The sequence below is a fragment of the Pygoscelis adeliae genome, unplaced genomic scaffold (assembly GCF_000699105.1).
Source record: "Pygoscelis adeliae isolate BGI_AS28 unplaced genomic scaffold, ASM69910v1 Scaffold25, whole genome shotgun sequence".
Taxonomy (NCBI): Eukaryota; Metazoa; Chordata; class Aves; order Sphenisciformes; family Spheniscidae; genus Pygoscelis; species Pygoscelis adeliae.
Genome location: NW_008824808.1, coordinates 2,213,602 through 2,231,112, shown reverse-complemented (window position 1 = coordinate 2,231,112; position 17,511 = coordinate 2,213,602). Strand labels below are relative to the sequence as shown.

The window sequence follows — 17,511 nt, the reverse complement described above, 5'->3', positions numbered from 1 at the left end:
GATCAACACGTTACCCCTCCCTTATATGCTTATTCATCAAAAAAGTCCTTTGTAGTTGTATATACTTTAAAGGATCCTCAATGCCTCAGTAATGCATTTCAAGTACTGGAAAAGGGTAAAGCACAGCTGTCTTACAGTGTCTCTGCCAAATCTGAATCTGCTTTATGATTTGACCAGTCAACACTTCTTTTTCCCCCTGAGTAACTTGTCATCTTTCATCAGTTTATAACTACTACTTAAAGCTGCATTACACTTCTACCAACATTCATTAGAAGCAGTGCAGGTGATTTTCTGTTTACCTCACAGAAGAGTTTTGATGCACTTTGCCTAAATATTAGCAATATACCAGAAGGAAACAACATACTGAATCCCACTATGTACAGATTGCTTTAGTTTCATTTCTTACTTTTGGTCAGTTTCTCAGGTATGGATCCACTTAATGGTGTCATTAATCAAAATTCAAATGTATACTCCACATAAGCATCTATACATTGATTTATATGAGGAGGGTAAAATTAAAATGAAGGTGTATTCTTCAGGATTGTTTGTTATTCACATTTGTGTTCAAATATTTTGACTTCATGATAACCTCTGGTGGGCGTTAGCTATACAGCAATATGGATATAATTACACTACATAACTGTTTAGTAGCACAGAACTCTCATGCCAGTTTGAAGCCCCCTTCCACATCCGACAACTCTTTGGAGACAAGTTCTTCAGTTTTTTCTTACCAGGCAATGACCGTAGTGTGGGACAAACTGTCTCCTGGAAGCCCATTCTCCACCACTGCAGTGCTGTGCCTCTGTCCAGACCCTGGTGGAAGTTTCCATCTCAATGGCGTAAAGCTACTGCTGTGTTCCTTGTAGGGAGACAAGCTATATCGAACAAACTCACAGTTAAAATCAGTTCTGTATTCTAATATTTGAATTTAATTGCAGACCACAAGAAATCTTAGATGTGTGTATATGATGAGTTATCAGACTTGTGGAAGCCAAAGGATCTCCAATCCTTGCAGAAAGACTCCCTTTCTAAGAGGAGAACCTAAGCATTTTACCAGTCCCAGTTTTTGTGTATATGTGTGTTTGAGTTTTATTTGACAGTGTTTAGCAAAGCATTTTTCTGCAATACTAGAAGCGGTGAATATTTTGGTGTGGTAATTGGATGTATTTACCCCTTGGTAAAGGGCTGTGAAGAGAAAAAGAACTTCTATAGTGAGCGGCACCCTCAATATGCCGAGTTAAATTTGTGTTCATTGCCAGCCAGAGAGTTGTGTCAAAGAAAGGATGCGTGCTTGTAGGAGGAAAAGCAGAGGGACAGTGGGTAAGTGGTGTAATGTTTCAGTTCCAGTCTCATTGCCATTGTGGGTTACCTCCATGTGTTGTCTGTAGCAATTCCAGTCTCTTCACTGAAAGATTTTTCCCATGTGTTTCCCAAGATTAGGTTCTTAAATAAATGGACATGAGGCATTTAGTACTGAAGAAGTATAAAAGCAAAAAGGCAGAACTACCATTCCCCAGGTTTCATTCAGAGACGCATTCTTTATTAGAAATGTCTGAAAAGTTGTCAGAGAATTTTACTACACAGAGGACTCAAGAGGCATCAGAATTAATGGCCTGTTTTGAAAGAAAATAAAGAGTCTGTGTCCATTGTAAGTTTGCTGTAGTTTCATGCCTAACTATAGACTCTATTCTAGGCACGTCCGTAGCTTAAAACAAAAAGAAGAAAAGATTATGATAAAGTTGGCAGAATTTAAGACGTGAGTTTTGGTAACCCTATGAGCTGATGAAACTGGGAACTTTCTAATTTCGTTAGCTTTTTGTTTGTTCTTGTAACTTAGTTTGCCATGTTATTATCTAAATTGCCACCACTTTACCTCATAATATTTTATTATGATGATTGATTGTGGTGCGTGATGTCCCACTGGAAACCAGCGCAGATAAATACTACATTCCCCTTGCCCCAGGAAGGAGAACATTTTGTTAAGCCTCTATTATTCTTTGTGAGTAGAGATGAACTCTTACAGAAAGCACAGTTTGAATTGCTCAAATGCTGGTGGTTAATTTTTTGTTTTGATTATAAGTATCCGCTAAATCATGTTACTGGATGATTAGCTTTTCATTTCTGACAGAAAGTCCTACTTGATATTTATGTATAATTTAACACCACATAGTATCCCTCATAACAGAAAAATAGGCAGGACCGTGCTGTAGAGGAGACAAAGGAGGTTTTTCATTCAGCATGCTGCACACATACAGGACGGTTTTCTCCCAGGCTGGCACGCGTACCGACAGGAGGGAAGAGTGGCGCCGCACGGCGCTACCACCCTGTCTCTGCCTGCCTCTGCTCTGCCTGCCCATCTCGTCTCCTTTGCCACCTGCCTGCCCACTCATTTAAATACCATGCTCTTTCTTCAGTGATATCCCCTGCAGTAGGTTGGCCTGCCAGAGATGTTGCTCCTTTATTTCCCTTTATATATCGATTTCAGCCACATTTTCCTGATGTGTGCATGTGTGCATTCTGTATCCATTTACTTGGTGGGTTAAAAGAAACGCACTATAATAAAAGATTGTATCTCCAATTCCTTCCGTAGCTTCTTAACTACAACCAGATAAACCTCTGACCCTAACAGACAGCAATAACACATGTATTAACGGGAAAATATTTGCGTATATTGCTTTCCACTCCCCAACCTTGTTTGTTTTCTTACTTTTGTGATCTCCTTAAAAGCAGATAACAACTAAAATGACATTCTATGAGAAAAAACAGTCAGAAATTTTTTTTCCTAATGGGAGAAAGTCAGATGGGCAGTCAAGGACTCTGCAGGTATATCATATTTTACTCATGATTTTCCCTGTAACTTTTAACCTTGATATCGTAGGTTGATGCCAACGAGCAACTGCAACCACAGTTTTAAAAGGGTTTTTATTTTTTGTTATCAGTGGTTTTTGCTAAGAGCCATGGAAAATTAATATCAAATAGGTTGAGGTAGCATTGCTATTTCAGAATAAATTATATTAAAAGTATTAAAAATATTCTTCTGCTGGCATAGTAGGGTCACATGTGAAAACCTCCCACATCTTTGTGCTTGCACAACCTTCAGGGTTTTGGAAAACAGGATTCCTGAATTATGTGAACATGATGGAAAATTTACCTTGAGGCTCATGTGTGACTCAGACACTTTTGAAAAATGTACCCTTTGTAAATGGAGCCTTCGCTACTTTTTGGCCATATTGACTGCACTGTGTCCGAGTAAGAATAGCTCAAATTTGCCAGTTTTGTTGCTTTGCTATGTGCCCTGGTCCCTGTCACTAGTTGTAATGGAAAACAAGCTCCAGAAGCGTTACGGCAGTGTGGGGTTGAACTCATATTGGCATAACATTTAATGCACTGATGGTAGTCTGGGCTCCGTTTAGTTAACTATAGCTTTCAAAGTACAGTGCTCACTCATCCCTACTTGAAAAAAGTCTTGTATTTCATTACTGCCTCAGGATAAGGGTAGATGGATAGTGATGACAGAATCAAAACATAAATGGGATAAGAGTTATTCTGGGGATTTATAACATTTGCCGTATTAGTGTGTTTTTCCTGTAGTCCCCAAAGGCTGTCTGACGGTTCAGGGAAAACTTTGAAAAACATGTTGTTTAAAGTCAATTGACATATAGATAATCTTCATTTTTATTAACGATGACATTTTTGTAAAACTTTTTTGGTTCAAATCTTTACTACAAATAATACATGTAGTCTTCCTCTCTAAAGGCAATTTTTTTTAGTGAACCAACAGAAATGCTCTACCCTAATACTCTGTGCACACCGGTTTTACACTTACCCTCTTTTATTTGCAAGTAAAACTGTGTGACCATAAGTAATCGCTGCGTATGCACAGATAGATGTTCTTGTCAATCTGGAATAGTTTCTGCATAATAGCTGCAGAAGGAATATGCCAGTGGCAGCGTGAAGGGTGCAAGCAGAGCAGCATGTGGAAAAACCTACTATTGATAATGATAAAGTGCGTTTGGGAGAACTTCTTTTCTGGACATTTCTCAAGCCCTTACAGCCCTTTTAGAAAGGTCAATGTCTTAACAAACGCCCTTATTATTTTTTCCTGTCTTCCTTCCTCTGGCCCATGGCTGAATGTAATCTGTCTGTCTTTAAAAGCAACAACAAAAACTTTTCTTATTTCATAAGCAGTGTAAAACCCCTACTTTGGTGAGAAGCGAGGCTGAGTAAGGACTCCAGAGTCTTGCCTTTTGATTGTTGTGCATGAATATAGCATAAAAAGTGCAAACTGTCCAACTGAAATATATCAGTTTTCATTTTCTCACTAGCTACTCTGTTGTTTTGGATAATGCCCAAAATACCACAGCAGTTTCAGTGTTTTGATTCCTATGCTCTTGAACAAAGAAGTTCCTTGTGCTGCGTTCAGTGTCCCTCTCCCAAGATGGCTTTCTCTACCTCCCGGTTGTTGCTCTACCTTTATAGCAAATAGAGCCGGGAGTCCATCTTGCATTTGCCTGTTTGAGTGTAAGGGAACAAAGTATGTCCTCTGCAGACAGTTGAGTCCTGCCTCCAAGATGAAATGTGAGAGTTTGGCTAGCTGGTATGAAAAGTAAACAGGAAATAATCCTTAGAAATTGGAATCTCCAGCTAGTCTTTTAACTTTTAGCTGTGTATTTTTAAGAGATCCTTTGAACATGAACTTACTTGAACTTTTAAGGCTAAAGAGTTTAGAGGTTGAAATAACTAACCAAATACCAGTGCCAAAGTTCTGCTGAACAATTTTAATTCCAGTGTTTCCCGAGGCATAAAATCAAGGACTGCCAATTCTATAACTCTGATAATCAAGACAGTAATTGGCAATGTTCCTTTGGGACAGGCAGGCTCGCATGAGGTCATTTCTGCCTGCCTCTCACCCAGCACCCGCTGTATATAGATAGTCCCAGTGCGACTAAATGGATAATTTCAGACTCAGCTGAGCACGCGCTTACCAACCCGCTTTAGTGCCAGGTGCTGTTGTGTTGAGGAGAGTACCCAGGTCAGAAAAGCAGTACCCAAGCTCAACCAACTCATGCCTCTAAAAGGAAATAGGTGTAAACGATTCACCCAAGTTACAGCTCGTACTCAAGTTCAGGGGTTTGTATGCTTGATTATAGAGCTCTTCTGGAATCATATCAAAGTATTGCTGCAGTCATTTGTTCTGCTGTTGTAGAAATTAATACGGATTAATATGAATGGCAGAAAAAGGTATATCCAAGTTAGATTTCCAACCCCTTTTGACACTCTGCTAGAGCCCCCTGGTGAAACTGGACATTTTTTGTGATTGGCAGCAAGACACACCACATATGGATTCACTTAGAAAACATGGATGGGAGAAACACAAGCGTTTCCAGTAGATAAGCCCTTGCCTTTGAGGAACTTGTGCTTTGCTGTTTTATCCTAAAAAGGCTTAAAAGTTCTAGTAAAATTTTCTCTCTTTCAAATATTCTACAGATAGTGTGAATACTAAATGGATAAACCTTCAGTCTAAGATTTTTTTAAAGACATTTACGTTAGTGGAAAAAACATATATATATTTCAAACAAATCTATAAACGTAAATGAAAAAGATACTTGGAAAAGAAGAAGGCTGACACTAAATTTGAAAGGTACCCCAGAGATTTTGAAGCCAGGAAATTCTGGTTGAGGTTATGGAATACTGATTTCTCTTTAACAGAAAAGATGCACCCTTAACCATCAGTCTTCATTGTCAAGAAAATTCTTAACACAACAGCTGTTAAAAGCAGTAAGTTTTATCAAAGGGGGCTGTTTTTTTAAAAGATAGTTATTAATCAATAGACATTGGAATACCTTTTGTGGAAGAATGTAGTGCATTTTTAAAAAATCAATCTCTAATTTTGTACAAAGCCTGCAGTCTGTTTTAACTTTTTCAACTTCACGTACATCAACTAAGACTGAAAATCACTAATACTTTATTTATTTCGTATAATATATGTAATGTCTCTGCTTGCATGTAGATTTGCATTTACCTCAAGTTTTAAATTTACACCAAGTCAAAAACCTGAACACAAACTGTAAGGTTCATATATCGTGTTTGCCATTTTGAGAAAAAGTGCCTCATTTGTTTAGCACTGGTCAAGTTAGTTATTGTCCAGGTGGTAGATTAATAAGTAGGCAGAATGTGATAGGATCAGGAGAGAGCGATGGACTGCGTAAGCACATGGTATTAATTATAGGCCAAGAGTTAGATTAATGAGTGTGCAGAAAGTAATGGGCTTAGCAGAGTGGTGAATTAGGTAAGCATGTGATACAAATTTGTCAGATGATTTCTCAGTTTAGCTCACCATCAAATATTTCGCCACATGTATTGCATTATGGTTACACATGCATATGTGTGCCATGAACTAGAGAGGCACGTGATACATATATATTACAGCCCTCTCAAGTTTATCCTCCATCATGGACCATCTCTTATTTTTTGTCTGGTAATGTCCATTGCAGTTGATGCTAATATTATCCAACCTCTGCAGCGAGAGCTCTGCTACGCTGGCTTAAGCAAATCAGATGATATGCGTGTAGTAAGTGGGACACAAGCCCACTTGCAACACAGATGGTCGTATAGTGCAATTGCCGAACTTGCAAGTTCTGTGAGGGTGGAAAGGAAAGGCAACAATTTTCATCTGCCACGGGCAGCAAAAAGCTTTGAATAAGCTCTGTGCTCTGGGAGCACAGAGGTTTCACACTAGTTGGTGACAAGGCTGGGAATGATCTACTGTGGGTGCCTGCTGCACACAGTGGTGGGTCCCTTTCCCGTGATGGAGGTGTGGTTCTCGTTTCCATAGTGCAGGATAGAGGATGTTGCTGCAGAACAGTTCTCCAGCAGAAAGGAACCTGGATCTCCTTTTGGCTTCCCAAACCCCATCCCTGCACTGCAGAAAATCAGCGTTTCCATTACAGATGAGGCACTGGGCAGCTTTGGAGAAGGGAACAGCCCTGTGAACCCAGAAGAGCGTTATTGAGGAACAGCTGTGTTACACAACTAGAGTAATGCTGGGACAGCACTGTAACTGTGATGACTCCAAAATAATAATTATAAAGACTGGCATAACCTGTCGAAGTTGTAAATGTGAATTCCTGCTAGTGAAGGATCAAGTAAAGTTTTAGGCTACTGACAAGATGTCCTTTTATATACAACTGGGTAGGAAGGGGGTTATGTAAGAATCAAGGTGTAAACTGCAAAGTTAATTACTGTTTTATTGTTTTTTAAAATGTGGTATTCATATGGGGTTTTGTCCCAGAGGATTCAACTGTTATTGGAAGCAAATTCCAAATGGAAATCATGCATACTTCATGATGTTCAGCTATAAATGTAATGTATAGCTATATTCATCCTTGCCAGAGCTCCTTTTTGACCTGAGCCTACCTTTCCTCGCACTGGTTTCAAAGGATGCACAAAGGTTTAGAGCACTTAGTGACAGATACTTTTTCTTCTGCCACTGATCTGTTGTGTGACCTTGGAGAAAACATCTTTCTTCTCAGCCTCAGTTTCTCATTTGTCTTTTTTTAAATCCCATCTATTTAGTTTATAAAACTGTCATACCACTAAATAGCTTTTACTAGATGTTTGTGAAAAGTCTGGTGGAACAAGGGCCTATCTTGACTGATGCCTCTAAACACAGCCTCACAATGATACTATTAACATTTAGGGTTTTCCTGTTAAATACTAAAATAAGCCTGTCCTAGCTACAAAGGGAAATATTGGATCTGATTTTTACCAGTATAAATCAAGAGTTAACTTTGCTTAAGAAAATTGAATTGCATAGGTGTGAAACAGTGAGAATGAGAAGAGAATCACGCCTGCAGCAGTGAGTTGATGAAGGAGACTCTGGCACCTTCCTAATCCTTAGAACAAAAGCACTTCCATAAATTACCATTATGTTATGCAAGTGTATTCAAGGACCAATTTACATAAGTAGGGGAAACTAGCTAATCTGTATATTACTTATGATTACATCATGTTGTATCTAGTGCAGGAGTTGCATAAAAATTATAATAATGTACTCTAAGGACTTAGTGACCAGTGATGCCTGCTGTATCCAGGAACCCTGCTATATAATCCCTTCCAAAACCTGATTAAACAGTTTGATTTTTTGCCTCTTGATAATTCTGTCGGGAGTCTTGTTTCAGAACACCTTTGCTCTGAGGCTTAGCACTGCATTTTTAATTTCCAACCTAAAGGTACTCCTATTCATTTTACATCCATCTGTTCTTGGTCAAACATTCTCCCCTACCTTCAGTAACTCTTCTCCTTTCTGGATGTTCACCACATTAATTTATAGACAAAAATCTTACCTGCATCTTCATTTTCTAGGCTAACTATGTCAACATCACTATGCATTTGCAGTAACTTAGGGATTTTGTACCTCTGGCTGTGACAATAACCCTTCTTTGGATCTGTTCCACTTTGAATTCATTTTTTGGGGACAGCTGTTGCTCACAGTATTCCAACATTTTGTATAATAGCATTAATACTTCCTTCTCTTTGCTGGGAGTACTTTGCTGCATTGTAAAATAACATCTTTTTTCCCTTGTGCGCATGACCTTAGTAATGCAGTCATCCTGTAATTCACTGATATACCTAGGTTTTCTCCTTCTTCCAGGTTTCCAGCAAATGCTCCTACGTTATAAAGGAAACCACGTATTAGCCTAATTGTCTTCATGAATTTGTGCCTTGCTCTGTTTAATCCCATCCTTCCTGTATGGTAGTTCAATCTTCCACTTTACTGAACGTGCCTCACAACTTCGTTATTTCCCCAAATCGTATTATTCAAGGGCATTATTAAAAATATTGGATGAGAACAATCCTTGTGGAGATTTTAGTGACCCTCCCACTGAAGCAGTATAGCTTGTCTTTTAGCACAACCTGATGTCATTTCCTCTTTAGTTTAAATTCTTTATCATCCCCAAAATTTAGTAATTTCTGGTGTAGCACTGCCTGAAATACTTTATTGACCTTCAGAGAGCTTAGATCTGCTGCATGTCCTTTGTCTAGAAACTAGGTCATTTTATTTTAAAAAATGAGGTTAGGTAGCTCTATCTTTGGTTTATGTATGTTCTGTCTTCATTAATATCCCTTAGTCCTGGCCACTGGACCTGTGCTTATGTGTGCCAGCTCTTCCATTGCTCTGCAATAGAGATGATCGAGTCCTGGTTCCTCATTTCACGTCACCCGCACCTTGAGTTCAGTGACTTCTCTGGGTTTTTCCTCTCCTTTGACTGTATTCATTCCTCTGCCCAAACTCTCATTCTCAGAAAGCTGCCTCTGCTGTCTGATGGCTCGTGTGGGAAATTGAGGCAGTGTCCTTATCCTGTTGGGGCTACTTCTGAAGTACCTTTAACGTGTACCCCATCCTCACTGCATGGGGAGCCCAGCTCTGGGTTCTGTCCTTGTGTTTCAGTTATCTATGTGAAAAACCTTTTGTCAGGTGTTTGAATATCATTTGCAAAGTTTCAGATAGACTTTTAGCGAATCTTACTTCTGGCCTCTAGATATAGGGTTTTTGTCTTTTTTTTTTTCCCTTCTGTGTTCATTCCTGATAAACTTACTGAGCTGTCTGAGTAAGTGGCTGACTAATTAACACCTCCTTGACTGTAACTGGTGAAGCATCTTAATAACATAATTATTTTTAAATTATTTTTGCAGAGACAGTGCTAACAGGTTTTTTTATATCAATGTATAAATGTAGACTGTGATTTGACATCCTGGAAGTTAGAAACATCCAAGATATCGTAAGTAATAGCTTATTATTGAATGTAGTCAGGTCTAACAATATTTGCCATTCATTTTTTACTCTATTAGATAAATTACTTTCTTTTCAGTTCAAATGTCTTTATAAAGAATGTAATATTGACCTAAGCTTTGCAGTACAGAGGCAAATGTAGATCAAATCACGTGTATCTTTCCTAAAGTGATTCCAGTCCCACTGAAGTGAAGTGGAGTGATTGCTTAGTTAGAGTTTTCAGGTTGTAACCTTGTGGCCCTGTTTTCCTCTCAAACTGGTGTAAATTAGGAATAAATCCATTCTAAGTTCATGCATTCAAAAGTGTGTGCCGAAAAGCTCCTTGTTATGAATCAGTGATATCTACAACATTGTTGAGAGCATGGTTTCAACCTCTTTCTTACGTGATTGTGAAAACAAATAGTGAAATATAATAGTATAAACACTGAACATTCTTTGACTGTTTCATAGTGGATTGGTGAAGAATGAGTTGTATAACACAGTGACAGATCAACAGAGTCTGAAGAATTTTGAAGGAGTGCCGAGTTGTTATTTAGTGAAACCACTGAATGGTTATTTTTTGGACTACCTGCCAAAGAGAGATGCACTTCCAGCAGGGTAGGTTTTCTTATCAAATGGCCTGTTGTTAAAAGGAAGGTGGAAATTAGGGGTTGAAATTTCACTTCTTCTAACTGTGGTTTAAATGCAATTTGTTATTTCTTATTACTGAGTACAGCCTTGAGCATACCTGGTTAAAGGATGTCTGCTGAACAGCCTTCCCACTCCATGCCTTTTAAATAAGTTACCTGGGAGGTTTTGTAACGTCACTGCAGGCCTTGTTGCCCAGGAGAGCCCCTGTCTCTAACATGCATCCCAAATCCCAGGTGTAGCCCTTCAGCACTGTGCTTTTCAGAGCGAGCAATCGAGTGGAAGTTACCTTTTCTCTACATGCCACAAACCACACACACATCCCAAAGCAGGAAGACAATTGGGTTTCTCATTATCAGATGTCTACTTCTGCCTCCTAAAAAGCTGTATAACTCACAGAGAAAAAACATGTGCAGAGTCCTCATCCAGGGCTCAGTCCAGGATAACTTGGATGATTTCTTCAGCTCCAAGCTGAGGGTCACAGGGTTGACACCCTGCTACTGATCTCCGTGGTGGGACAAGAGACTTACATATGATTCACACAGCAAACTGCCTGCTTTCAAACAGCCTTTGTACTTTTCCAGTACGGCAATCTGTAAATCATTATGCACCCCCTCTTTGCCCAATCCACACAGGATGTGAGTCTGTCTCAGCTCCCAGCTTGATAGCCTTCCTCTTTAGTGCGATCAATAAAAAACTCCTGCTTGCAGCTTTGGAAATTACTAGTCTATCGCCTGCCTCCAGCCAAGAGGGTGGGTGTCACATTCACAGATGTCCCACATCTGACGGGGTTGAGGCTAGAGGCATATTTTCTATTGGTAGGTAAGGGGAGAGACCTGACGTTGTAAAGCTGGTCCATCCACGCTGCCACAACTGCTCCTGGCTAACCCCGGGTTCCAGTGGGCCAGAGCACCAGCAGTGTTTTGGGAAAAGCGTGGTTGTATGCACTCCACCACTGACATTTCTTCCTGCTGGCAGGCCATGTCATTTCTGTGGAAAGGAGAGCATTGCTCTAGGTGTACTTACTTTAAATGGGGATGAAGTGTTTGATGCAATGAGCATTTCCTGGTGCTTGTCACAGGTCTTCCTTCAGGGAGAAGAGGGGGTGGACATTTGTCAGGAGCGGTTTGTGTTTCTGATAGACAGGCAGATGCAGCACCCTTTCTACCTGATTCATGTCTGTGGAAGTAGCAAAGCTGTATTAGCTCCCTTGCTAACTCCTGCTCCAAGTTCAGCAAGCAAAGCCACTCATCATGACAGCTAAAGCTGTGACAGGCCACATCTTCCCCCAGGAACAGCACAGGAATAACAAGAATTTGAAGGGGAAGACTTGTGCAATTCCCCTGGTTTCATGTTGCCTTCTACAGACAGTAATACCCAGTTGACATCTTCAACCTCCACTTGATATCCAATTTTATAACATTTCGGCCTAAATCTTCGCAGGTATTCAACACCTTGGGCATGTTGGTTTCAATAGGATGTGACTATAGAGCCAATTTTTGGCAGTTGCTTAGAGCAGGGTGATGGGGGGAAGATGGTCTTTGAAAGGTAGTCTTGGTACTGTTGCTGTTGCCAAGAGAGAGTTTGGGCTCAGTGCTCAGATTTGGACTCACAGCAGCAAACCTACCTTCAATCCATGCAGTGTTCATGGTAAAGGCAGGTGTGACTTTCCTGGAGTAGCTCCCAGGACCTCCGTACTAGTTTTGGCCTTTCCTTTGTTTTGCCTCCACTTTCCAAGGTAGCAAAGCCAGACCATTTACCCTTGGGTGACAAAGTTCAGTTTTGGCTGTAACACTGAGAAACCTTTTGCTGGGACTGCATAGGTGATGTGCACATCTTTGAGATTCTGGGCTTTGTACTTCAGTGCATAGCAATCACAGATGTTTCCACAGGGATAATATAAATAGATCTATGTATGTAACTGCCATCCATTCAGAAAAAACATATTGGAGGTGTTTGTGCTATAAGCCAGGTGAGCTCATTGTAAAGATTTTGGAATAGAGCTTGAGGAGTTTTGGGTACCATAATCTAAAAGAACTTCCTTGCATGGGAACTGGATGTTCAGCTGTGTTCATTTGTCATTCTTCCTGGAGTTTTACATGCCATTCAAATCTGTCTTCCAGATAAAAATCAGTGATACAGGTCATGGCTTTGAGAGTGTGGACTATGGTAATTTGCCATGATCTGTTTGTGATGATATCTGCTTGCCTCCCCAATATGCAGTGTATTCAAATCTTCTCTGAGCCTCTTTTCATCATTTTGTTCAACAGACAAGTAAAGGAGTAAGTAGGAGCATGCCGTGAGTGCTGTTGCGTCAAGTGAAGTATGAGACTGTGCCTTGCTCTTTCCTTTCATCTTCTTGGCCAAGCTGGGACAATATGTGACTGGGTATTATGCCATATTTATTCTTCTTCTCACAGAAGAAAAGGCTGTGTTAACTCTTTTGTGCTGGTAAAGTTCTTGTGGATAAATACAGAACTCTTTGAAGTTAATAATTCCAATATCCAGTATAAGTCATAGGCACGTCACAGGCATTGCTTTTGTATGTTATATGCCCTAAAGGACAATAGTTTTGCTCAAATGCGGTGGTTTCCCTCTGAGAAGTATTTTCTCTATTTCAAAGAATGCTATCTATCATTATGACATGCTCCAAAGTAGAAGCCCAAGCCAAGCAAGACAAGCAACAGCAGAATCAGCAGAAGGTTAGAATGTGTGGCAGACAAAGACTTAAAATCCCAAGAGTCTTCTGTCAGGCACCCATTTTTACCCTAGATATCATTGGTTAATTAGTTGCTGTGAAGTCAGTGCCCACTAATGTGAAATTGTTTAGCTTCGCTGTGAGTGAGTCCATTTTGCTGACCTCCGACTTAGGAACTACAGTAAATGTCATGAGCTGCAGCGAGCTGTTCAGGCCTTCTGCAGTGATCTGCTTAGACCTTGAAGCAGCTGACCCGTAGGTATACCCAAATAGCAAGTTTATAGCAAATAGGCCTGATCAGAAGTGAAAAGATGAATCATCATCTCAAAAATATAGGACAGTTGCCAGCAAGTTTTAAAATTTTCTCTGCAGAGTTAAGAGACTTGGAATGCAACTTCCTAAAAGTGATGAATCAGTTCTGATGATTGATATAAGGCTCTAATTTTCCTGAAGGTTTTCAAAGGCTTCTGAAATGTTTCTGAAATATTCCAATAATTGGTGTTGTACAATATTAAAAATCCTGCCAAGCTGTCTAATTAAATATAGCCACAGTTGCTTCTCAAAACCGAAATTAACTACTTGGTTTGACATATTGTGAGCCCTCTTACACAGGTGGATAATTCAAGCTCCACAAGGAGTTTTGGTCACCTAGTTTCTCACTTCAGTGGATCTGCAATTGAATCATTTCCTCTTAATGGGTGACTTGACTAAGTGGTTTGAAAGTAATTAGAAAACCCAGTGGATCTGATATTGAAGAGTATGATCAGCATCTTATCAGGAACTGCTTATTTCCTGTGGGAAACTGCAGTCGACTTTTCAACAAATTCAGAAGGCAACTTGTTGCTCCTTCTTCTAAGGAAGCTAATCAAGGAATGGTTGCACCATCCCAGGCATGTTTTAACTTGTGATGAAGTGATCCCAGCTGATTTTAAAGGCATTTTCAGAAAGTCTATTCTTTATTAGTATTTGATGTTTTATTTGGTCACTTTTAAGAAAGCAGTAATTGACTTCTTACAGACGTAGACTATTTTTTATCCACTAATACATTTTAATCTTGGTGCACAGCTGTTAATGGGATATGCTTCCACTCCAAAGCAATTCAGATTGATTTTGTTTCTGCTACAGAAATATATTACAGTAGGCCCACAGTATATAAAAGTGCTCAGTGTGTTGAGATGAACTAGCCTCACGGTATTTGCAGCTTCTAATGGAAGCTCAGTACATTTAGAGAAGAAGTGGTGATTGATTGCCTGGTGCTCGGGCTAATTGATATGGCACTGAGTTAGTCAGAAGCTCTCAGCTCCATCAAAATCACACATGACATTGCTTCAGTGCCTCTTAATATTGACTGGGTAGTTTGTATGATAAAAGCAGCATGTTTTGGAGGAGACTTCCAGAGCTGAGTGAATCTTCCTTCAGCATCAGTTACATTTTTTCCAGAAAGGCTTCCTGCCTGGAGTAGCATTACTCCTCCGCTGGAAATTTTTTAAAAGGATGTTCTCAGGTCTGTTTATTTTTTATGGGCTTGGATGCGGTCACTGAGATCCTGTGAGATCAGAAGAATGGAATGAAAGTGGCCACAGATGACACTTGAGCTATTTCCACAGCTGGATGCACACCAGCCAGAGTAGGCGGTCCTCTGCAGATGAATTAGTTCGTTGAAGTACATGATACAAAACATCTGTTACAATGAGAACAAACAAAAACAATGTGCCTTTGAAGACTGTGATTTGTTGGGAGCTGCTTGCAAGGGTGCTGAATGAGGCAGTTGTCAGCAAGGAAACATTTTCAGGCTTGCCCTTGTGTGAACTAAAGCAAAACTACACAGTAAAAATATCTAAATTCAATCAAGCAAAAGACCTGCTTTTCCTGAATTTTGTTACTCTGATTCCTGCTACGGCAATGGGGAGGGAGGGAGCCCTTCTGTACCAAATGTTTTTTATACCCTAAACCACTTTTAATACGATGGTATAATTCCAGCTGAGTGGCTGTAAAAACTTAGAAGCTACACTGGTACAGTAACTGTTATTCTGTCAGTCGTTCCTCGCACTGCTTCATTACCAGCTGTCTTGAAGTGCAATAGACGTTTTTCATTGTCACTGCCACCTGATGACAAATAAAACCTTCAAAATGGTTTTGCTCTGAGGAGTAGCTCACAGCTCCTAGCCAGAAGTAGACCTTTCACGTCACCTGAATGAGCAGAAGCGATTCAAACGTTCCCACCCCATTTTACTCTTACGAGGCAGTTTAATTTTGGCTGCCTTTGGTTTCTTTCTCACAGTTGAGCTGATGAGGAAGTAGGAATACTAGAAATTTCTGGAGTAGACAAACATGCTATGTGTATAAAGGCTGAAGACAGATCAATCAAATCCAGGTGTTTATTGGTTATTGCAGGGCAGTACTGTTCTCGTAGATGGTTTAAAGAAAATGCGATATTCCTAACACAGTATTTTAGCCATGGTAAGGATGAATTAGATGCAGGTATATACCAAAGCACTGGTTCCTCTCTTTTTTTTTTCTAAAGTGAGCATACTAACTAGCACACAGATATGATAGATGAGAACTGTATCCTATATGCATAATAGGCAAAGGCTGCACTACCAAAGCATGCTCCCAAAGAGGGTTGGTGCCCAATATGTGTGTGCACATAAGGTAGACAATAGTAGTAAAAGAAATAAATGGAAGTTAATCCTTTAGATCAAGTACGTAATAGGGATATGTGGTTTTGGACTTGGAGATCCTTTAGTTCCTTCCTTGTCAATGGCCCGCTGTGTCTGCACAAGGCAGCTACATTTTTTTTTAAAGGCTCAACAACTGAAGCAGGAGCTCCCGTGGGTCTCAGGGCGTCAGATGGGAGAGGCCATTTTTCCTGGCTTTGCATCTGTGATCCAGTGGTGGGTATCAGGAGAGGTGAGAAGCTGCTGAGGAAACAAAGTTAAACAAGATTCTTGTTTAGTTCAATTGATTCTAGTTTATGCTTTCCTGATGAGCAGGGTGTCAGATTATATACGTAGTCATAGCTTATTATAGCTGTACAAGACAATTATGTTAATCTTACTTTTATTTCCTAATATTCTTTGCTCTCATACACATGAAAGATGTAAAATTTTAGTCTTGTTGGTAATTAGCTAGAAAGCAAATATGTTGTCTGTCAGTACAGAGGATACAAAGCACAAGAAATTGTCCTGGGGGAGTCTAGATTCTAGTCTAGTTTTTTTTCTCCTCATCAGATTTTTATTTCCCTTTCATCAGTTGCCTCAGCCATTAAATAAATGTACTGGAAGTAAACTTTGCCATTGTGAAATTCATTCAGCTTTTTAAACCACCTAGTCACTCAGTATGGATCCTCAATTGAGGAAAAGCAGTTTGGTACATCAAACAAAAATGTACATCAATGTTTCCCAAACTTGCAACAACCCCTTGCGGTCTGTATTGACAAAGGTTTCACGCTTGCTTGCTGTTAGTTTTAAGCAGACCAGGGCTAATGCTGTGCACAGTTCTGATTTGATTCACCCATTATAGTCCAAAGGCTTTGATTCCTAACTTGTGATTAGTGCTCTGGTTAAGAACAGCAAATGAGTATATGCTAAATTATTTGGCTCTGCAGTTGCTCTTCAAAGCTGTCTTTCTGGAAAGAGAGAACGCACAGGGATTATTTTACAATTTCTGCAGCGAATCTCTGCATCAGTACTTTATGCCTACAGCTGGTGGATTTATATGTTGCAATTTATTCTGGGGATTGACCCCTCCCCCCACTTTTGTTCATGAATTGCAAAGAGATCATTATCTTCATAAATACTGTCCAAAACTTTCATATGAATAATTTATGGCAACATTTCAGACTAAGGATTGTTCTCAGTGCGCATAACAAGTATTTATTAGATGGTTTCATACTAGAAGTTGTTATTACACTTGCCGCCTTCCCATTCCCAGGTTGGTTGTCCTTATCTTTATTAATTACTTCAGCTTCTAGACAAGATGGCTGTCTTGCCATAAAATAAGATTTTGTGTCTTGAATAAACAAGTCTGCAGGCAGCCATAGGCTGCCTGTATGGCAAGTACTGCAGAAAATAAAAATAACACAAAATTTAAAATGGGGCTGTTGAAAAAAAAAATCACTGAATTATGGTCTGAATCTGAAAACAAGAGCAAAATCATCGCTGCTTGGGATAATTAATTCATTACAATCTGTCTGTGGTATAAAAATCTATTGGATACCTGCATAGTAATGTACAGTTTGGCGTCTGTCTCTGAGGATTAAAACAATGTGAAATCCTGGTAGTATTCAAGTCGGTGACAAAACTCCTAACTGATTTCAGTGGGGCCAGGATTTCAGGCCAAATTTTTCAAATTCACTAAACTAAGATCTGTACATTACTGTGATTGTTGGATT

General features: G+C 39.7%; 1 protein-coding gene across 1 annotated transcript in view; it reads left to right on the top strand.

Moving 5' to 3' along the window:
* RBMS3 (RNA binding motif, single stranded interacting protein 3) overlaps positions 1-17,511 on the top strand; it is a 452,729-nt gene that overhangs the window by 392,596 nt on the left and 42,622 nt on the right. The gene's annotated exons all lie outside the window — the stretch shown is intronic.